The sequence below is a fragment of the Phyllostomus hastatus genome, unplaced genomic scaffold (genome assembly GCF_019186645.2).
Source record: "Phyllostomus hastatus isolate PE091 unplaced genomic scaffold, TTU_PhHast_1.1 phas_contig_402, whole genome shotgun sequence".
Classification (NCBI taxonomy): Eukaryota; Metazoa; Chordata; class Mammalia; order Chiroptera; family Phyllostomidae; genus Phyllostomus; species Phyllostomus hastatus.
Genome location: NW_025333873.1, coordinates 12,496,765 through 12,521,040, shown reverse-complemented (window position 1 = coordinate 12,521,040; position 24,276 = coordinate 12,496,765). Strand labels below are relative to the sequence as shown.

The window sequence follows — 24,276 nt, the reverse complement described above, 5'->3', positions numbered from 1 at the left end:
CCATTATTACAAAACGTACGATTTTATGTGATGTCATATAAGAATTTTTATGTTGACAATAATTCATATATCTATTCACATACCATAATAACCCATCTGTTCCACCTCTTGAACAAGAGGGAAAGAAAATTACTAACATCACAGAAGCACCTGGTAAGTGTCAGGCATGGTGCCATAACTTTCGCATGCGTTTTCTCACTCCTTCCCCACTCATCCCTATAAAGTAATCATTATCATTTCCATTCTAAACAGGAAAAGCAGGTTCAAAGAATCTAATTAAGCTGCCTAAAGTTACACAACTCATAAAAGAGAAATAAAAAAAATGTGAACCACTATCTGTTATCATCAAAACCCAATGATACATACACATGCCTTGAAATCTTCAAAGAACAGAAAAGCAGAATAGCTTGAATACATTTTACTCTGCTATTTACAAAAATGAACCAAATATTGTTATGCTTGGTAAGAGCCTGCATGTAAGAACTATGAATTTTTTAAGGCATAGAGGACAACAGATGTCGACTATTTAATGCTCTGTAACAGTCATACAAGCTAGGATTCACATGCTTTAGTGCACCAAGGCCACACCTTTAAGTATTTTATACCGATCAAACTATAAACACCCACACATCGATGATTTATCTAATTCTATAGTCTCTTAAATTATTGTACTTATTGAGAATTAAACAATTGAATACCGTTTAAATCAGTGCGTGTGACCTTCTGCCTCTGACTTGGTGTGCCAGCTCAGTGCATTCAGGGACCCCATGCCAAATGGCGTGTAAAGAGCTGACGTTTTTCCTGGAGGCTCATGGGAGGCACTTCCTTTGAGCTAACCACATTCTCCCTGCTCCCGCCTCTACCTGATTTTCAACCTGTCCTTATTCACAGCCTTGACATTGGGGCATTTTTGCCAGCACTCGATTTCTTGTTTCTTCTGGTGCAATTCACATACCACCACCTGCCCAGGGGCCAGCATGGCAGGATCCAGTACTCACACGGTGTTCTTGGTCACTGCATTGCTCTCGAACTCAGCACCGGCAAACACGGGATGCCCAGCTTCTGGCTCCCTGCTCCCAAAATGTGTGTAAGCAGCAGACTTAGAAAGCATTTACATTTAGCTAGTTCAGCTATTTCAATGCGTTTTAGTTGGCTTCCAGTTCCTACCTCCAGGGAATAACAGCATTGGCTAAAGCCCCTTATCTCATTGGTCTGGTTATTTAATTGATATTCTTGGCCATTACCTCTGAAATATTGTACGTGTGCCCGTATAATTATCGGTACCAATAGGAAATGGCAAAACCCTCCCACCAATGTGCATTCACTTTTATATTTTATGGTTTTTGGAGAAAGAGGTGGGTTTTATCTGTAATCTTTGCAAAGAAATTTGCCTGGAGTCCTGTATTTTCCATTCGGCAGTCAGGAAATTCTATTGGTTATTGCAACTATTCAAAGCCCACAAATCCCACTAGGCAGTGGGAATGGCAAACCATAAATGCCTTTTGAAAACCACAAATGAAATGCTAATAATGCTCTAAAACATCTAGAGGACCACTGTCCCCGTCTGAAAAAGTCAACCTGTCAGATAATCATTAACAGATAATTTTAAGAAAAAGGAGTCATATTTTAAATAGAATGTCTATATTAGGGTTAGCTTTTGATAACGACATATTTCTGACTGACTATTCAGATAAGCCATCGTGAATTTCTCCCACTTTCGGACAGGTACCCAAGAAAATAGCCTGGAACCCTGGCGTATCTGTGTGTCAGTGCCACAGAGTGTGTCTGGTTCCTGGACAGGTTTAAAGAGTTGGGCATCTGAGAGGAGACGCTGGAAGGCCAGTCTCCTTGCCCTGCCTTGGTCCACCTCAGCCTGGCCTCCTCACAATAACGGGGACTTGTCATTGGCAGCATGGCAGTGGTGGGAGATGGCGGGTGAACAGTATCCAGAAGGAGCACATGCTCCACCTTCATTTTCCAGAGAACACTGAAGGATGACCGCACTCTTCCTTGGACTTTGAGGACTCAGAGAGGCACCCCAAGAACCACTCTGGGGACCATGAGAACACAACTTTAATGGGGGTAGCACTGACTCTGCTTACTGATACGATTTGATGAAATAATTTATGCAAAGCATTTTACCTTGTTCTTGGCCCATAAACACTTGAATGTCCTATATTTCTTCCCTGATGGGGTTACGGTGTTCACGTGATCACCAAGGAGGTATTCGTGCCGGCGTTAATGTTTGTTTTGCTGGCGCACAGGCAACACCTGGGCTGACTCCGCTCTTGTGGCTCCTCTCTTTGACGCCCCACCTTCCAGGGGACTAGCTGGGAATTTTAAAGTCTAAGAATGCTCCTTTCCTTTCTAATTGGCTTAAAATTAATGCACCAATATATTCAAAGTAAGAATAATAAAACTTCTAGATCATGGACTGTCAAGGTTGTGGTGACTCTCCATGTTATCACTAGCCCCAAATTTTGTTCTCGCCCATAGCTTTACCTCATTAAAAAAAGAAAAAAAAACTAAGGAAATCCATAGAAAGGTAAAGTCGTCAGCGATTTATAAAAGATGGGGAGGGAAAAGGGCATTCCCACAGAAGTCTGCCTAATGAGGTTGAATGTCTAGTTGAGAAAGTTTATGTAACACACAAATGTTATATTTTACAGCTCGTTCTTAGGCCAAATTCAAAACCCACGTATTCAAACTACGTAAGGGCTGTGTGTTCTTAAGGGAAAAGGCTAGACGTGGAGTCAGGCACAGCAGAGGACACATCCCAACTGGGCTCCTAACGCACTCTGTACTTGGACAGGTTTTAAAATTTTGTCAGTCTGAGTTTATCTGTTCACTGAGAACAATACTAGAATATAAAACCAGATTTGTTTGAGCTTTAAATGAAAAACATGGTCTAATAAAAATATGAGATACTCAAATAATAGCAGGTTTTATTAAGTAGGAACTTTGACAAAGAGCACTGATAAAGAAACGACTTCGGTACTTCATGTTAGGACACGCTGCTGATTCGAAAGACCACTGGCAAGTAGGGAAGGGCTTATAATGATAGGTTTTGCCAGTTATGTTTCTACATGGTTCCTAAAAAATAGTACCTCTACTCTCATCACAGTAAATAATAACTCTTATTATTAAGGAGCCATCAGAAACCTGCTTATCCTTTACAACAATATTAATGAAAAGTCATTCATTCATTCATTCATTCATCTGTTCAAGAAATATTAAGGGTCTATTGTATGCCAATTACTGGGCCACACACTGAAGACAAATTGTTAAAAAAGACAAAGTCTCTGTCCTCAAAATATTAATGGCTGTAACTTAAGTAGGTCCCAAATGTTTCCACACACCCTGTCTTATTGATCCTGATAATGACCATGTAAGGTATGTACCGTGAATTCCAGGAAGATTTCACGGAGAGGGACACTGATGATCTACGATACTAAGAGTTCCTTATCTTGTCTCAATGCCAAATCCCATATGAAGACAGCACACCTCCCAAAAGATTTTCTTCCAACAGTCAGCACAGAGTGCACCCTTTCTGTGGTTCCCCACGACAGAACGGTCAGGGGATGTGGTTTTTCATTATTCTGGGAGCCCTCTTCATAATATGCATTGCCCACCGCCAAACCTCAGGTAATTTTTCCTGCTTGCCACTTCAAATACCCTGCCTCGCGCCTCCTCCTCCACCGGTGCGTGCGATGCGGATCTGACCTGAATGTAGAGGAAGTTTGTATTGAACAATTTCCTTAATCTAAAAGAGTTCCTTTCACTCTTATCATTTTCTGCTTATTGCTTGAGCTAGAGAATAATAAATGCTTGATTGCTTGTTCTTTTATAGCTGCAAGTATTGTCTGTTTTTAGGAAACAGGGCTGTTTGGGTATTACATTGTACGCAAGATTAGATCTATCACCTCATTACCTGGAGTCTGCCTCCATACATGATGTTTATCCCACAATCATTCTCCTGTCCTACCTGCTTCAATTGTCTTCCTCCCCCCCTTACTGCCTGGTGTGGATGGCCTGGAGTACCAGGCCGTGAAATGTTCTTTTTCCTATAGCTCAATCTCTGATATTTCCCAACCTCCCTTGCGAGAGTGATCAAAAAGGAGTACTTTATTTCTTTAACAGAATTAATAAGATGTATGGTGTTAATTGCAAACTTTTAGCTAATTAAAGTAAAATTGGAATGCATATTGTTAGAGGTAAATGTCTAAACTTACTGCTGGATATTCGTGACTTTTAAGATTGTATACCCTTAAAATTGTACTATTATTTACTTATTCAAATATGTACAAGTATGTTGAATCTTGTTGCACAAAACAATGAGGGTGGAAAAATTAATTTTATTGTTTGTTGCTGTTTGTGGCAGTCTGCCATACTGTCTTTAATTTGCAATTATAATTCATTAAAAAATGAGAAAGGGATTTCTGGCACTTCCTAAATTTATTTTCATTTTGTTTTACGGAAATTGCATTCTTAAAGCACTAGCTCACAATTTCTGCACAAAAAAGTAAATAAATTCAAATGCATCGAAACATCATCTGAAGATGTGTATGACTATTGTTAAATAGCAACTTGAACCCTGTCCACCTACAAAGATCAGTTATGTCTATTAAAAAGCTTGAATTAGACAGAACTGTGAATTAATCCTGATGGCTTTCCTGTTAATACAAAGTTGGAAAATGCAAACATTGGTTTCATGGCTACTACCTACTCTATAATCATTCTTCTGGCTAACATTTACCATTATGTCTATAAGCTTTTCTCCCAAATGTGTTTGAATGGCCATAAAAATATACATAAACCCTAGGAGGCAAAAGTCCACTTTGTGTAGGGGTAAAACTATTCTATCAACACTTCATAGGCTTTCAGATTTCTAAAATTTAACTATCACTCTTCCAAGTGCTTTTTAAAGAATGTATCATTTTGTTTTCCCTTGGCATTTATGTGATTACAAAGCTTTTTAAAAAATGTACCAATGTAAGTCTTTGAACTGGAAAAGGTAGAAAAGGAGCCTGACTTTTAATGCAGATATGAGCCACCTATCTGAAAATAGGTACATTTAGGAATCATTTTCTTAAGAAACAGGCACAGGTATTTGTTCCAAATAACTTCTTTTATGGATGACTCAATTTAATCTAAAGGCGCTATCTCTAGATAGAACATCTTAATCATTCATTTGAATATGAGAATTAGAACTTAGACCAGATATGTTTAAGACAGAAAGGGAAAAAGATGACCACCCCACTAGTCCTCAAAAAATGCACCCAGAGAGTATTTACAAGGGAAAAGATAAGTCAACAGGTGGAATGTATTGTGCCCACTTACATGTTCCCAAGACTGACCTTGTTGTATACACGGATACCAAAAAGAACACAACACTAAATCTTTCTTCACTTTATATATTTTCGCTAGTTCCCATTAGGTGTCCAACTTGCTATTAGACACGTGGATCAAAAGTTGTAAGAAATACATGTGCTTCCAAGAAGCTCTCTAGTAAAGATAAACACACCACAATCATGTACTCCACGCTAAAGGTTATTAAAACACTAATGTGCTATTTAACATGAAATTACCAAAACAGAAGTCCTCTATGTACCAACTTTTGTTTACCAAATTATTCAAGTAATACATGCAAAAGCTATAGTTAAGGAAGCAGTGAGTTATGTTCTGTTCCAGCTATACATTTTTCATTGCTTTTATGGCATCCATTTGTATTATTCCTTGAACTATGACAGGGAAAAATAAGAAAAGTATGTTCGCCTTTACTACAGGAAGGGAATTAAGAAGGAAAGGTTGGAAAATCGGCTTCCCAAACTCTCCTCGACATCCAGGTCCCCTGTGAAACGTTTGCAGGTCGGCAATCCCACAATCACAACAAGAAAAATCTGGGCAAGCAGAAAATCAACAGCTTTTCTAAATCAGAGAATGAAAGGCACAGAGCAGACCACAACCAAAACTCAAAGAGACTTGCATATCCCGCAGGAGAGTCCGCTGGATGGATACAGGGGCAGAAACATGGACTTACTAGTTTTGATGAACTGGAAGACGCCGTGTGTGCACTATCTCAAAAGTGAGCTTCCCTGGGTACTCCGTCTTAAAGAGGCCTCACGTGTTTATAGCCTCTGCCACCTGCAAACCCAACGCATGCTCATGGCGGAGATTTTAAAAAGATTCACTTGTGCATCTGGCAAGAGAATCAGTAGGATCGTAGTGAAATACAGCCAGAGCCTCCTCTGTTGCAAATGCCTAACCTCCAAAGCAATATGCTTCCTCCAGAGCCGCCTTTTGCTAGCTTTGGGGAAGACATTCTTCTCTTTCTCCAGCCTGCTCTGGCATTCCTGCCTTATCCAAGGCAGGAAAAGAAAACAAAAACAAAACAGGGGTTGAGGAAACAATGATGAGAGGCCGCACGGGAGTCAGGAAAGGAAGTGGGGGCAGAAGGGGAACTGTCAAGCCCACGGCCCTGAGATGCGCCACTAAGGCAGGGAGATTGAGTTGGGAGATTCCAGAATACTCCCCACCCCCCCTTCCTACCACCACTCTAACAGAAGCCCAACATCCCAACGGTCAATTTCATATGAAAAACCTGGAAGACGGAGCGTGGGTACTTAAGGAAGCCCCAAATCCAGAGAGGAGCTAAAACCACCACCACAGTGGGATTCGGAGCCCCTGCCTCCCAGCCTTAGCTACAGCAAACCGTAGCTCTAGGGAGCGTTAGGCAGAGTCCGAGTCAGAGCGCAATGAACGTTACATGTCCACACCGAAGTCCCAGTGAGTTCAGCTCTCATCACTCGATGTAAAATGTCTATTAGAGAAAAAATAGAAGTCAGAAGTTATGTCAAAAGGCAAAAGGGTGTAAATTATGAAGAGAAAAAAAAGCAGTAATCTGAACCAGGCTCACGTGTAGATACTCCCAGAAAGGGAATTTAAAATGCCCATGATGAATACATTAAGGGTCAATGGAAATAAGGAAAAGCTGTTGATGGGCTCATCAGTAGACACCTGCGAGAGAAAAGAATCACTGAGCTTGATTCTGCGGCCATTTCAACTTCACAAAATCAAATGAAAGAGAAAAACAAGTTAAAAAAAAAAAACAAAAGAAAAGAAAACACCACCACCCACAAAACAGAACATCCAAGAATTGTGGGACGGTTTTCAAAGATGTGATTAGAATGCCAGAGGAAAAAAAGAGAGAATGAAGCAAAAGAAACATTTGAAGAAATAATGAGTGGTATACAAGAAACCACAGATTGTGGATGTCCAGAAAACACCAGATAGAATCATTACCAAAACTAACAAAGAAATAAAAGCCTAAGCATATCATATTTAAATTACAGAATATGAAAGACAAAGAGAAAGACTTGAAGGAACCAGGCAGGTCAGGTCTGGGGAACACCTTAATTCTAGAAGAACGAGAGTTCATTATAGAAGAGTACTTAGAAACCATGCACAACTAAGAGAGTGAAGTCAAATACTTAAAATATGTTTTAAAAATCCTCGAGTCCTAGACAGGCATACTTCAGAGATGTGCAGAGTGGTTCCAACGCACTGCAATAAAGTATCAAAATTAATTGAACCCTAACATTTTGCTGGTGGAGGGTCTTGCCTTCAACTTGTAAAAAATAAAAAGGTGTAATGCGTGAAGCACAATAAATCAAAGTGCAATGAAGAAAGGTATGCCTTACATAATAAATTACCACTCTCCAAAAGTGAAGGGAATGTAAAGATTTTCTCTGTTGAACAAAAACTGTGGGAATTTATTGCTTCTAAATCTACTCTGCAGGAAATGCCGAAAAAAACATCCTTCAGGCAGGTAGAAAGCTATAGATGGTAGACTCCGACCTGCATAAAGAACAGAAGAGTATCAGACGAAGAATACATGAATGAATGTAACATCAGATCTTTAATTAAAAAATTAATAGTTCCATAAATGTTAAAATGGTTTCATTGAAATAGATTGTGCATCTATAGCGTGTGCCTGAGTGAAGTTAATGGCAGCAATATCGCAAGGGGCTATCGGTAGAAACTGAGAATACTTTATTACAAGTCCACCCACCAAACATGAATTTGTATAGTGTTATTTGAAGGTGAACTTACATAAGGTAAAAATGTATATTGCAGATTTTAGGGCAAATGCTATTTTTTAAAATACAATGGATATGCTAATAAAAGGAGATAAAATAGAATCATATAAAATTGCTAACTGAGCCAGAAAACTAAAAAAAAAGCAGGTGGGAGGAAGAAACAATTAAAAATTCAATAAATATTAAATACTAACTAAATTGGCCTGGCTGGTGTAGCTCAGTGGGTTGAGCTCGGGCTGAGAACCAAAGGGTCACTGGTTTGATTCCCAGTCAGGGCACATGCCTGGGTTGCAGGCTGGGTCCCTAGTGGGGGCCTCTTGAGAGGCAACCACACACTGATGTTTCTCTCCTCTTTCTCCCTCCCTTCCCCTCTCTCTAACTAACTAACTAACTAAATAAATAAAATCTTTAAAAAAAGAATCTTCTCATTTAAAACAAATAAATACTAACTAAATTAACTAACCAAAGTTACTAACTTGATTCTTATCCAACCATATCAATAATCACTATAAATGTGAATGTCCTGAATACACCATGTAAAAGACAGCAATTGTCAGAGTATAAAAAATAAAGAATAAACTACATATTGCCTGAACAAAACCTACTTCACATGTAAGACACATTTAGGTTAAAGGTAAATAATGGGAAAGGACAAAACCATGCTAACCCAAGAGAGCTGAAGTACCTATTTGCAGAAAAAGATTTCAAAAAAAAATCATTATTAGGGATATAGAGGGTTGTTACATAATGATAAAGGTGTCAGTTATCAAAGAAGACATAACATTCTCAAACATGCATGCAGATAACAACAGGACATGAAAATATATCGGGCAGAGATTCTTAGAACAGCAAAGATAAATAAATGACTTTACTATTATTGTCAGAGATTTCAACGACCCTCTGTTAGTAGCTGATAGCTCAAGCAGGCAGAAAGTCAGTAAGGACATAGCTCAATGGAACAACAGTATCAACCAGCTTGATCTAATTGACGTTTATGGAGTGCACCACCCACCAACAGCAGAACACACATTCGTTTCAGATGCACGTGAAGCATTTGTCAAGACCTTAGAGTAAGCCAATAAACACTGCTTTAAAATGTAAAAATAAAAACCGTACAAAGTATGATTTCAGATCAAGATAGAATTAAAGTAGAATTTAATAAAAGGAATTGCAGGAAATCCTCAAATAGTGCAGAGTAAATATCATACGCCTACGTGACATATACAAGTCAATGACGTTTCAAGAAAAGTTCATGTTTTTAACTAAAATTAAAGTATATCACAACATGTCAAAATCTGTGAGACTCAGCCAAGGCAGTACTCAGAAAAATAGTTACAGAATTAAATCCATTCATTAGAAAAAACATCTAAAATTTATAACTTACATTTCTCCTTTAGTAGACTAAAGAAAAAAGAGAAATTTAAAAGTTAAAATTTAAATATAGTAAGTTACGAGAATAAAAGCTAATAAATACAACTTAGAAAAGATATCGGTGAAATTGGAAGCATGACAATCATGGAGAATATGAACAGACGCAAATGCAGGTGTTTTGAAAAGATCAATAAAATAAATAAAACTCTACCCAGTCTAATCCCAAATAAAGACAGGAGGCACAATTTACCAGCATTGGATGCAGTAAGCAGATATCTCTACTTATCTAATGGATATTAAAAGAATAATAAGGGAATACTATGAACAACTCCACAATCACACGTTTGTTTAGTTACATGAGATGCATTCACTCCTTGAAAGACATAAACTATAAAACTAATACATAAACAATAATCTAATAGCTTTGTATTTTAAAAATTGAATCAATAATTAATAACATTCCAAATAAAAAAGTATCACTCCCAAAGGGTGTCACTCACCAGTGACACCCATCGTACATTGACACGACAGTACAAATTCTTCAAGATCTCATCCAGAAAATAGAAGCTAGTGAAGTAATTCCTAACTCATTTTATGATGCCAGTATTGCCCTAATGGCAAAATTACATAGGGGCATTAGAGAAATTAAAATCAAAGACAACTTAGATAAAGTTAACTTAGATAAAAAATCATGATAATATCATCACATCAAATTCCACAATGTACAAAAAGAATTATGCAAATTAGTAGGGTGGACTATTCCAAGTATGCAAGGTGTCATCATTCAAAAGTCAGTCAATATAATTTCCTACATCAACAGGCTATGAAAATAATATGACCATATCAACTGATATAGATAAAACATCCAACTAAATCACTCAATAATAAAAATATTTCAGCAAATTAGAAATAAAAAATGCTTTTCAACCACTTTTATTCAACCTCATGCTTTTAGAACCAACTAGTGCAATAACATAAGTAAAAGGAAAAATATATAGATTAAAAAGGAAGAAATAAAATTGCCTTATTTATATATAGGTGACTTAACTGGCCATGTTAAAAATCGCAAATATTTAACCGAAAAATTCCTGGAACTAATAGTTGAGTATATGAAGATCACAGGATACAAGTTTAGCATAAAAAATTACTTGTGTTTCTAAATAATAGCAATAAACTATTAGATTTGAAATTAAAAATTCAATCTCTGGCTGGTGTATCTCAGTGGATTGAGCGCAGGCTATGAACCAAAGTGTCACAGGTTCAATTCCCAGTCAGGGTACATGCCTGGGTTGCAGGCCATGACCCCCAGCAACCGCACATTGATGTTTCTCTCTCTCTCTCTATCTCTATCTCCCTTCCTTCCCTCTCTAAAAATAAATAAATAAAATCTTAAAAAAAAGAAATTAAAAATTCCATTTACAATAGTACCAAAAATGAAATGTTATATATAAAACAAGCAAAAAAATAAATATAGAATCTGTTTGCATTAAACCAAAAACACTAATAAAATTCATCAAAGAAAATATAAAAAATGGGAATATAATTCCATGTTCATGCATTAAAACATTAATATTATTAAAAAGTCGATTCTTCCAAACATGATGTTTAGTTTGAACTCAGGGTCCGTAGAGATCCTACCAAGATAATTTGTAAATATTGACAAACTGATTCTTAACATTATGTGAAAAGATTAAAAAAATTTGGAAGAGCTAGCACAACCCTGAAGAAGAAATTTGTATAAGATACACTATCCAATTCCAAGACTTATTTTGAAACTACAATAATCAAGCCAGTATAGTCTTAGTGAAAGAATGGAGACATAAGAACAGAGACATAAGACACTCAAACAAATGTCAAAAGTTAGTCAGTTGACTAGCTGACCTTTGACAAAAGTACTGTTACAGCAAGAAGGGGGGGGGGCTGGGATGATACACTATTACCTAAAGGAACCCCCCAGGTTCGTTATGTCCACCACCAGAGGAAAGATGTCTTTCAATGCCAGAGATTTGTGAAAAGGAAATGAATTTATTATTCACTTGAAATAACACAAACTAAAGTTCCCCACAAATGCACACAGTCTTCCCAGCACCCTCCATGTGGCAAAAGGGAGCACTTCCAAAGCCTCGTGGTCCTGACTCTCACCCAAGCCTCATGGTCCCAACCAAGACCCCAAAGCCGCGTGGTCCTAAACAGACGCGTGATCCCAAAAAGAGAGATGCCCAATGGCTGCTGTGCCTCCATTTAAATCCCAGCGCCAGTCTTCCTCTGCAGCCCCATTTCCGGCTCCTCTCACAATTGGCCACAGCTGCCCACATTCTGGGTAGGTGTGCCCTGTGGTATGGAGCCAATTATCTCCAAGCTCTTCTGGACCCTGTTACAAATCCCTATTTGGGGCTCCCCTCTTGGCTGCACCCTGTTACAGTACCAAGGCAGTTTGATGTAGAAGGGACAGTCTTTTTTAAAAAAATGGTGCTGAAATAATTGGCCACCTGTATGCAAAAAAAAAAAAGGTACCTAGAAGGTAACGACACAGAATTGGCACCTTTCAGAAAAATTAACTCAAAATGAATCATAAACCTATGTGAAAAACACAAAAAGTATAAAATATGTTTTTAATAGAAGAAATCATAGCAGGTCTATGTGTCCTTGTATTTAGGATTTGGTGTTAAGTTTTTAGATGTAATACTAAAGTATGATTTAATATTAATACAAAAAATAATAATATGAACTTTATAAAATTTAAAAAGAAATCTGTTCTATGAATGACACTGATAAGTGGATCAAAAAGACAAACCACACACTGGAATAAAATATTTCTGAACTACATTCAAAGACTTCAAAACTCTACAAAAAACAAACAATCAAACCTTTAAGTGTGAATGGAAGATCTGAAAAGGGACCTGATCAGAGAAGATATAAGGATGACCAATGAGCACATGAAGAGATGTTTAATATCGTGTGTTATGAGCAAAATGCAAATTAAATCAACAGTGAAATACTACTACATATATGTTAGAAGGGCTAGAATCAAATAACAATGATAATAATGAAAAGAAGAGGACCAATTGCCCAGAATGCTATGTTTACCCCTGATAACAGAAATGTGAACAAATTCTGCACAGCAACCCAGAGAAAGAGAGGACCTGGCCAAAGGAGACTAGCTGCTTGAGGCAATGGCCCTATTCACCCCAAGAAAGTCTAAATCTAAATTTACTTTTTCCAACTTATATTTATTTATTTTATTTTTTAAGGATGTCTTTTATCTTTTTAGAAAGAGGAGAAGGGAGGGAGAACGAGAAGAAGAGAAAGATGGGTCAGTTGCTTCTTGTACTTGCCCTGAATGGGGACTAAACCCACTATCCAGTCATGGGCCCTGACTGGGAAACAAACTGGTGACCTTCCAATTTGTGGAACAACACCCAACAAACTGAGCCACACCAGTCAGAGCTCCCAACTTATATTTACACCAGCCTCTACGATTTCACCTGTTTCACCACTTCAGGCACTACCTTCATGCCTTGTCTTCACTCTGAAGTTCCAGACCCAGTACAATATGTCCCAAAATTTGCAGATTGTTTTTAAAATTGTTTCAGGTCGGGTAATTAATTTCCAGATAAATCAACCTAATTCTCATTTGAGAATTACATATTTACTTAATTTAATTATCTATTTATTTGCTAACATAATTTTGTTGAAAAGGAAATTCTTTTTGCTTTGCGTTGAAGCTAAATTCTCAATAAACCTTTGAGCACCCAAATCTTGAGGCTGTATAAGCAAACTTACTTTCTATTTTTATGTTTAATTTCAAATTTTCTTCGCTGTTTGAATTTTGAAAGAATTGAGTGGGCATATAGCCAAGATTTTATGAGGATGTATGACTATATTTCTTTAAATATATGACTGGAACTAGTGCTTTAACAGGGAAAAAAAAGGCTTTTAAATTTTGAAATGTAGCAATACATTTGATGGCCAAAATCAAGTAGTAAAGAGAAATAAATGGAAATCTATAACATATTACAAACTTATTTGAAAACATGAATAGAAGTAATTTTTCCCCTTATCACCAAGGAATCATTACGTCTGAACTCCTTTAGAAATTTATCTTTACAGGGTAAGTTATACTGCTTTCAAGAAGATGAAGAGCATGTGCTGATATGAACTAAACTGAAAACAAAGGAAGAAAAGCGAGCGAAGAAAATTCGAAATGGGGCAAATTAAGAGGAACGAGGGGATGGAAAGGAAGGTCCAGACAGCGAGAAGTAGGGTACCTGTCTTTAAAATTAACAAAAACATACCAAAAGTGTTTTTTAGGGGAAGGGTTTTCTAATAACCTTTACCAACTTGGGCTTTTTGGGATAATAAATGAAGACCATACTCCACCATTGGGCTATGTCACTAAACATATAGTTCACTACTATTTTGTGGCCTATGTTACATAGGGAGAAAAAAAATGAACAAAAATAACCTGACCATATTATCTGAGACTTATTAAATAGACTGAGAAATAATATTCTCTTCTAATCAATTAATAAGGCCTTTGAGTTACACTTTAATACAGATTTAAAATTAGTGTTCCATATTTCTCATTAAGATGATGGCATTGGGCTATTTGAGTGCAGATTGAAATGACAGATACTGCTTTCAATAGCTACTATACCTATTTCAGATTAAAAACTGGTGAATTCCAGAAAGGAGATACCTACCAAGAAAGGCTCCCAGGGCTGACTGCGCTCATGTTGGAAAAAAGAGCCCAGCAGCCCATTCTAAACAGGCTTCTGACACAAACCGCACTTCTGGGAGAAGCCCCCACTAAGCTCGCTCGCTGCAGCGCTGAACTGCCTGCCTGCACTGTGTTCCTGCCACCTGAGCCCGCCCTTACACAGGAGTTCCCGGAATTGTATTCCAGGAACTGGAATACAAGTTCTGATTTCAAGCAATCAGACCGAGACACTCCCCATTCAAGTGGAGCCATGCAGCTTTATCCCCATCAGCATCTTCACCGACCAATCAGAGCAGCTCCACTCTGACCAATCAGGACAATCCCTTTGGACCAATCAAACCACTAGGGTTTGGAATCCTCGTCTGCACGAGGACAGACCAGTCAAGGGACCAGAAGCAGGAACTTTTCTCTCTGTACCTCAGCTCCTCTGTGACTCAGAAAATGCACTTTCAGTTTTCACCCCAGACTGAAGGCTACATTCCCCCAGCTGGAGCTGAAGCACAGAGCGTAACTCACTTGTCCAAGGCAGAGCGGACCAGGCCAAAGCTGAGGAGAGCAGGGCTGTCGAGCCAGAACGGGGCCTTGCCCTGCTGTCCTGCACCTGTGCTGTCCCACAGCCGTGCTGTCTCACCACTGAGCTGTTTGCACTGACACGTTTTCCTCCTTTACCACGCCCCGGACTGGGGTTCATACGGGGAACACATTGGTGCCAAAGGCCATTCATTGACATTACACATGGCTAGCACTTTCGGATTCTGAGTGGGCCTCTTTCTCTCTTTGTTTACCAATATATGTGCATTTAAAGAGAAATTTTCTATTAGCATATGGGAGTTATATATTTTTATGTATGTATTTACATTCTTTTATTATTTTTTATTTTTTAAATTTTATTTTAATCATTGTTCAAGTACAGTTTTCTCCCATTTACGCCCATTCCAGCCCACCCACCCAACCCTCCCTACTTCCCTCCCATTACCCCCCACCCCTAGTTTTTTATTGTTGTTCAATTACAATTGTCCCCATTTCTGTCCCCATTACTCTCCCCTGCCCCACTGACCCCCCCTCCTTCCACATTCAATGCCTCCCATTGGCTTTGTCCACGGGTCCTTCACACATGTTCCTTGACTTGACCTCTCCTCTTCTTTTCCCGGTTACCTCCCTCCCCCGGCCTCTGGTCACTGTCAGTTTGTTCTTTATTATTTATTACAAACTTTTATGTTGCCATTGAAAGAATTTGAAATCTATATACCCATATCACCAAAAATTACTTGGAATTATTAAACCCGATACAATTCTCAATAACAGTTATCCATAGGAGTTATATTTTGTAACAAATATTTTACAAGGAAAAAAAGATTAAAAAACCTCAATTAATTTTTCTAACATAGAACACTTTTAAAATAACTTTTTCAAATAACCAACAAGCAAACTCACAAACAAATAAAATCAAATCTACCTTATTTTTGTCTTGACTTTGTCAGGTTTTTAGGGGAAGCAGTATCTCAGGGAAATTCTCTCAACTTTGTTTTGGCTCTTTTATTGTTTAATAATTCTCACAGGTATTAGTTAAATATTTATTACATGTTGGTTTGATTAACATTGGAGACATTGTAGATTAATACTAGAGACAATATTTCCAGAAGTCAAAGTCAATGTCAGTTTTACGTCCCGTGCTTGGCCATTAACATAGCAACATAGCCTGATACATGGACAATGGGACTGGCCTAGTAGGACCTCTGAGACGCGGTGGGCAGCCTGTGTTGTGTCATGTGACCTGCTCTCCTGGCCATGGTAACCCCAGTATCCAACATCTGACCTGACACGTCTGCACGTGTCTCACTTTCGACTTCAGGAACCCTAAGTGAGGGCAGATGAATCGCCACCCATTTCCTCAGTGTCTCTTGGTGCTAATGGAAGGACTATGTTTAAAACTAAAGTGATGATGTGCTTATAGTCGAATTTCTCTTGATTAAAACAAAGAAGGAAGCAGCCTGTGCGGGAGAATGCCCACCAGTTTTTGCACTCCTTTTCTCAATGCATCTCCCCAGTGTGCAGCAGGCTCCATCGTGCTGGGTGTTAGAAAATTATGCTAACAATAAACAAATGAAGACAGCAGAAGGGATGAGCAGAACATTCATTTATCCTGCCCAAGGCTTTAAATAACATCTTCACTGCCTTTTAGTAACACAGAGCTCTTAATGAATATTTTTTATCCATTATTTTTACCCAACCACAAGAGAAGAATCATTTGAATTCAGTATTTTTCAAAAGAAAAGAAAAAGAAAAGCCACAAGAAATTGCCATGCCCAGCTCTGCAGAACAAGAACATTTTGTGTTTTATTTTATTCCATCTTGTTTTAAGCTTGGTGGGTTAGAATGTGTTAGCTCATTGGGTTGTAAAATATATCTCTGTAGAAAACTATTATTGAAGAGCTTTGTCATTGAGGTGTCGAAGCTGGCATCCTGTAGGATTATTCTGCTGGTGATTTCACATGCGGGTCCCGCTGGAACCGCGTCTATCTGTTCTGCTGACAAGCCGAAGAGTCTAAATTTTAAAAAGCATTGAGTTATGTTTAACAACACCTTGGCATTTTTCTTTAAAAAATTAGAGAGAGTCCACCATTTTAAGCAGCAGCAAAGAACTGCCTCTGGAAGCCACCGTGTTTTCACTTTATCTCAGGACTTCCCTGCAGACGGGGTATAGATTTCATAGAGTCTGTACACTCTGCAGTAGGCGTCGTGTCTGAGAAAGGAGTCCTTTGGTTTCTTTGTAGAAACCTACCCAGGGAAACAGGTCTCGCGTCGCTGATGGCTACGTATGCCGCATGGAAATACAAAGGATAGAACAGACCCTGGGGAGCTTCGGGATGGGCAGAGACCCGACACAAAGTGGTTATAGGGGTCTGAGCTGAAGCCGCAGCAGAGCAAGCCCAGGGCCGAAAGGTCAGGGAACTGTCCCTGTGGGAAGAGCGAGGTTTGTTCAAGTTTGAAAGGGAGAAGGTGGAACAGACACTGAACTTGGAGGAGAAGCAATGTTGCTTATGGGACAGTGAGCGGTGGCCTTTTTGTTAACTGAGGGAATAAGTCAGGATTTTAGCCAGAATGACTTTGGTCAGCCTTGCAAATAAACTTCTGCCACAGACAATAAAACAAAGAACCCATGTTACCAAGGAAAACTTCACATTGTCTTTGTATAGACATTTCTATCTTACCCTAAAATCTATAAATTGATTAACTCCATCCAAAACTAAAAATTTGTTTTCAATTTTCTTCCCCGGTTTGAACTCTAAGTAATGGGTTCTAGAAAGAGAAAGCTCATGAGCGGGGCCAAGCTTAGAGGCCACAATTCTTTACGTTTTCAAATAATTGCAAATTCGTGGATTCAGGAAAATCCCAATAAGGGGTCACAACACGGATCCCTATAGGTGATATCTAGAGTTTCCAGATTATATATCCCGTATTAATTCAGTTAAACTAAACATCTATTTAGGGATGTCCCACTTCAAATTCAATTCTATGCTTGGGAGTTTGGTACATTTATTCCACATTAAAGGCATCATAATCAGGCACAGGAAATAGATGCAATGAGTTTTGAGGGCAGATAAAAGAGAGAATTCTCTCTTCTAATTATGTAAGGGATAGAAGATGCTCCTTTCAGAGGCAAAGTAAGAGAGACAGTGATTTTGAGCTAAATATTATATGGTAATCAGCAGCCTTTTATTGGCTGGAAAAGAATAGAGTAGTTGTTTCAAGCACGGTAAATACTATTTGGGAAAGATGAGAGGTGTATTCATTGGAACACAGTGAGATATTAACTACTTTACTTGAATAGATGAACAATATTTGTGGGAGAAAGGGAGTGGGAAAGAAGGGGAGAGATGGTTATAATGGAAAGGGAATAAGAGAAAGAGGAAGAGATATATGGGCAAGATACACAAGTTAGACTGCATTGGTAGGGATGTAGAGTGAGGTTGTAAAGCTTTTAGATATTTCTCTGTAGGTATAATGTCTTTAAAATATTTCAGCATGAAAATAACAGGCACAGAAATAATTTTACAAGGTGGAAAGAAACAAAGTGGGAGAAAATAAGAAATAGAGTTGGGAAGACACAATGAAAATAATTGTAACTGTCCAGAAATATGATGATGAGGGCTAGAAAAGGGAGCTGGTCCATTTCATGTAGGTTGTCAAATCCATGGGCGTAGAGTTGTTCATAGTATTCCTTTGTTATCCTTTTCATGTCCATAGGATGTCGTGATGCCCTTTCATTTCTGATACTAGTAATGTGTGTCTTCTTTCTTTTTTTCTTAGTTAGCCTAGCGGGAGGCTTGTCTATTTTATTGATCTTTTGTGGTCTGACAGCAGACATTGTATGATTTCTATTCTTTCAAAATGTGTTGTGTTTTATGGCCCAGAATGTGGTCTGCGTTGGTGAAAGTCCCATGTGAGCTTGAAAAGAATGTACTTTCTGCCATTGCTGGATGAGTAGTTTATAGATTTACATTATATTCAGTTCACTGCTGACATTGTGGAGTTCAGCTATCTTTGCTGATTTTTCTGCCTCCCGGACCTGCCCGTGACTGCAACGGGGCTTTTGAAGTCTCCAGCTATAATCGTGGATTCATCTACTTCTCTTTGCAGCATTTTTAGTTTTTGCCTCACACTGTTTCAAGCTATTTTGTTAGGTGCACACTCAATAATATTTGTTGCCTAAAAACCTTGGTAACAATATTTTCACCTGTGATTGATTCTGTAGTGCAGTCTTTAGGATAGTTCATTGGAATTTTTTATCATTGAATTGAGAAACTAAGCTAATTCAGATTATGATTTAGTAGTAATGCCAAGATATATTTACAATGGAAGATATTAAGTGGCTGCAGAAATGGGAATGGTGTAGAATAAGGGAAAGTGACCTTGAGAGTTTAATTTAAGGCAGGAGAGGGAGAATTTACATTTACATATTTATATCTAAACCCCAATAAATCTATATCTATCTATTTAAAAATAGGCATCTGCTAATAAATTTTTCAAGATTTCTTACAGTTAAATTTCCCAAATTTACAGCTATATTAACATGTGCAAAACATCTGTAAATGACTCTAGATTCACTCCCCGACCCTGTGAGTCATTTGAACCATTTTTACCTGTGACTGTCTCTGTGCCGCTTGTGCTCACAAGCTCCTCGCCCACTCTGACTCCACTCTCCCTGCCCCTCTGGTCAGGCGGGGGCCTGGCACGATAGACACGCCCTGCCCCTTCTCCTGTGCATTTCACCCTCTCTGCCTCACGAGGAGCTTGTGAAGGAGGAAACCAAGAAACTGAAATTTGACCCCCAATTTACACCATACACAAAAATAAATTCAAGGTGGATGAAAGACTTAAATATAAGTCCTGACACCATAAAAGTCCTAGAGGAGAACATAGGCAGGAAAATCTCAGGCATTCCACACAGCAATATTTTCACCAATATGTCCCTTAGAGCAAGGGACATAAAGGAAAGAATAAGCAAATGGGATCTCATCAAAATAAAAAAAAGCTCTCCATGGCTAACGAAAACAGCATTAAAATGAAAAGGGAACCAACCATATGGGAAAACATATTTGCCAATGATACCTCAGACAAGGGTCTGATCTCCAAAATATATAAAGGACTCACACAACTCCACTCCAGGAAGATAAACAACCTAATTAAAAAATGGGCAGAAGACTTGAACAGACACTTCTCCAAGGAGGACATACAGGGGCCCAGAGACATATGAAAGGATGCTCAGCATCACTAGCCATCAGAGAGATGCAAATTAAAGCCACAGTGAGATACCACTTCACACCTGTCAGAATGGCCATCATAAACAAATCAACAAACAACCAGTGCTGGTGAGATTGTGGAGAAAAGAGAACACTACTGCACTGTTGGTGGGAATGCAGACTGGTACAATCACTATGGAAAACAGTGCAGAATTTTCTCAGGAAACTAAAAATGGGACTGCCTTTTGACTCAGCAATACCCTAAGGATTATACCCTAAGAACCCTGAAACACCAGTTCAAAAGAACCTATGCACCCCAATGTTCATAGCAGCACAATTTACAATAGCCAAGTGCTGGAAGCAACCTGTGTCCATCAGTGAATGAGTGGATCAAAAAATTATGGTACATTTACATGGTGGAATGCTATGCAGCAGAAAGAAGGAAGGAGCTCCTACCCTTTGCGACAGCATGGCTGCAACTGGAGAGCATTGTGCTAAGTGAAACAAACCAGGCGATGAAAGACAAATACCATACGATCTCATCTGTAAGGGGAACCTAATCAACAAAACAAACAAGCAAACAAAATACAACCAGAGACATTGAACTAAAGAACTAACTGACAGTGACCAGAAAGGAGTGGGAGAGGGATAATGGGCCATTGAGGAATGGGTATACAGGACACACAGACAATGCAAAAGACGGTAGGTTTGAGGGTGGTAGGCCAGGACGAGTGCAGTGGGGTGGGCCGTGTGGTGGAGAGCATGGTGGGGTGAAAATGGAGACAACTGTACTTGAACGACAATAAAAAAGAGCCTCTAAAAAAAGATATTTTTAGCAACAGAAACAAAACAGAGCAAAAAGTCTTGGATCCAGCCATCTATAATTCAGAAATTATAAAACCATGAAACTGATTAATCATTCTGAACCTCACTACTGTCCTCCAAGAAATGAAAATAATTACTGCTGGGACACACTCATTTGTAAGAATTAAAGTAGGAGCCATAGATAAACCCCCTCCTGCCTCACCTTGACCTCAGCTTTTAACTTTTCCTAGAACTATTCAGATCCCAACCCCCAGTCTATTTATTCTAGGATGCCCTTGGCTATTAAATTCCGTTAATTTTTCTAGTTCCTCATATTTTATTTGAATTACATGGTTAGTCAGAACTAAATGTTTTTCTGCGCATTTATCAGAGCAAATATTATCAGTACCAATGAATAGAATGGTATAATACAGGGTGTGGCAAAAGTAAGTTTCCAGTTGTGAGTATGTGAAAGTTTATTCTTGTATTACTTATTAATGATTGTATTATTTTCCATACAATCAACTGTAAACTTAATTTTGCCCCAATTCTGTGTATATATACATAATCCAAATCCTCCAAAAATGTGTTTTGTGAAATGCTTAATCAACTAGAAAAGCCTCTGGCAATATGAGCTCAAAAGAAGAGAATTCAGAAGCTAGCAATACTTGAATAAAAACGGTAATGTCTAACAAAGTTGCGATTTTGTGAATAAGGACAATTACGATAAATTAAAAATTTTTCTTACAGAAAGAACCTATATATCTTAACACACCAGTTGACCATACTTACCTGTCTACTGATAATAACCAAAAATGCTTATATACAACCAAAAAATAAATACTTCTTCCACCCATGCATGACACAGCAAGAAAGAAAAAAATCACTCTAGATAGAAAGCTAGCAAGAGCTGTATCATTGCCTTGATGAGAGAACATCTTTTCTGAAAATTTAGCCCTGAGCAGAGAGAAAAAGCAAAATTAATTTTTTTTCTGAGAATTCCGTGACTGCGCGCCAGCCCTGAGGCAGGTTTATAGCTCGGATACAAACTGCTGTGCAACCCGAAGAGCTGTGAGCTGCAAATTTAGTTCACACTCTCGCTCATGCATCTGTGGTCCCTGCAGGAACCTGGTAGAGCAAAGATAATTTTTATCAGGAAGAATTTTCCTCCGAAGCCAAATAATTTAAGTAATTTCTATGTATTGACAAAAAATGAGTGTTTCATACTGAAAAAATATACCAGATATTATCATTAATAAGTACAAACATTCATGTGAGAAAAATTCTTAAAATCATTACATTAAATAACAGTGTAATAAGAAACAATTTTACACATTTTAATAGGTTTTAAGAAATAAAGCAAAGGTATGTTTTAATAAGGCAGATATCAAGTCATTTCAGATGGAAATCTAACTAATGAGAATATAGCAATTCAAATAGAAAACGTCAACATCTCAAACCAGATGCAGGTGGAGAGAGAAGATGGGGTTGAGAAAGCGACATGGGCACTCTCACCGGACGATTGCCTGCACTAGTGACCAGTGCTCTCACTTCTTTAAGGGCTTCATCTCTTTTTCTTAGACACAGAAATATGAATCAACCTAACATTTCTGTGAGGGTTAAAAGAGATTATGTATTTGGGACTATCTGAAGTTTAAACCTGCAAATTTTAGGCATTTGTGCATAGATGACAAATTAAAATGATGAAATCATATATTGTATCCTTACCAGTTTATTGGCCTTAACACAACAGACAAGTTATAAAAAATTCTAGTGTTGCAGGTTCGATTTTCAGTCGGGGCACATGCCTGGGTTGCAGGCCATGACCCCCAGCAACTGCACATTGATGTTTCTTTCTCTCTTTCTTTCTCCCTTCCCTCTCTAAAAAATAAATAAAAATAAAAATAAATTTTTAAAAAAAATTCTGATATTTTTCTTGTGAGGCTTGTCCAGCCACTTATGTTCCCGGTCCTGAGAGAAACAGGTACCTGGAATCCTGGCTGAAGGTTGTCAGGTGAGATCATCTGTGGGTGTATTGATTGGTAATTAACACAGTTTACTGTGATGCCTTAGGAAATTGGGGGGACTTTGGTTTGTGTAACAGATCATCATAACTCATGAGGATTTTAGATCTCCCGAAACTAGTAACAAGCCAAGTGCTTTTCCGTTAAAAACTGACCATGAACCCCATGAATCCTGTGAAACACAAGCAAGTCAAGCACGGTATCCCAAGAGGTGAAAGAAGTAGTTTTGAGTGGGTGACTGTGGGTGAATGCAGGATACTCTGATTCACCATTGTTAAGGCTCTTAGTGATGAATGCAAAGGCAACTCAATTATTCAGTAGGGCCAAAAGCAAGCAGAACCACTGGTGGAGTGCAGACATGATGTGTTTCAGATGTCGTGCCCTTGCGGACCACGGGAACGAAGGCTAAGTATTTTAGTGAAACATTAATACTTTGAGAACTCTTGCCTATTGATTTCAGCTCGTAATTGCTTCACAGCTAAAATTCTTAGTGAACTTGAAAAGGTTTTATTTATTTATTTATTTTTTCACCGTTGTTCAAGTACAGTTGTCTCCATTTTCCTTCCCCGACTCCCCTGCTTCCCCCGCCACCCCCACTCCCCACCCGTGATCCTACCCCCCTTTGATTTTGGTTTTGGTTTTGTCCATGTGTCCTTTATACACAAGTTCCTGAAAACCCTTCCCTCTTTTTCCCCCATTACCCCCTCACAATTCCCCTCTGGTTACTGTCAGTTTGTTCTTAATTTCACTATCTCTGGTTATATTTTGTTTGCTTATTTGTTTTGTTGATTAGGTTCCACTCATAGGTGAGATCATACGGTATTTGTCTTTCACCGCCTGGCTTATTTTACTTAGCATAATGCTCTCTAGTTCCATTCATGTTGTCGTGGAGGATAGGAGTTCCTTCTTGAGGTTGTTGTTGCCCCAGTTCTAGTGTTTCAGGGGATAGGTAGAATGAAGTAGCTTTATTTTGCCATCACTTGATTAGGAATCAAGAGGAAACTTAAGGAATTTTATCCTACTAAGCATATGCTTCAATTAATCACTGTCTACCAGATCTGCTTCTGTGATTTCCACAGAAGTAAGGGAAATTGATCATCTTGATGGGTGTTGATAGTAAGGTGTGTTTTTTTGTTTATTTGAAAGAAGATTACTGAGGATGACCATGTGATTTCATATCAATAAATAAAATTGTTTCAGGAAATATTTTAGTAATGGACAAATAACTGAAAATAATAGTCTATGAATACTTAGAACTGATGCCTGAATATATAAAATTTTTAAACCTAAAATGCATTTAAATACATCAATGCATTATACAATCTACAGGTGATATGTTATATAATTGTACCTCTGAGACCTATGTAATTTTATTAACCAATGTCACCCCAATAAATTCAATAAAAAAGAAAAGAAAATATGTGGAGAAAGACTGGGCACCCAAATCACTTGGGGAAAATTCCTGTGTTTATGTGAAAAAAAAACCCCAAAATTAAATTAATTCTGTCTGGTTA

At 38.2% G+C, this 24,276-nt stretch overlaps 1 non-coding gene across 1 annotated transcript; it reads left to right on the top strand.

The window, feature by feature from the left end:
• Positions 1 to 13,761: 13,761 nt before the first annotated feature.
• On the top strand, positions 13,762 to 13,903 carry LOC123822629. Its single transcript, XR_006786388.1, has one exon. It is a non-coding gene; the product is annotated as a small nucleolar RNA SNORA4 (small nucleolar RNA).
• The last annotated feature ends 10,373 nt before the right edge of the window (positions 13,904 to 24,276 follow it).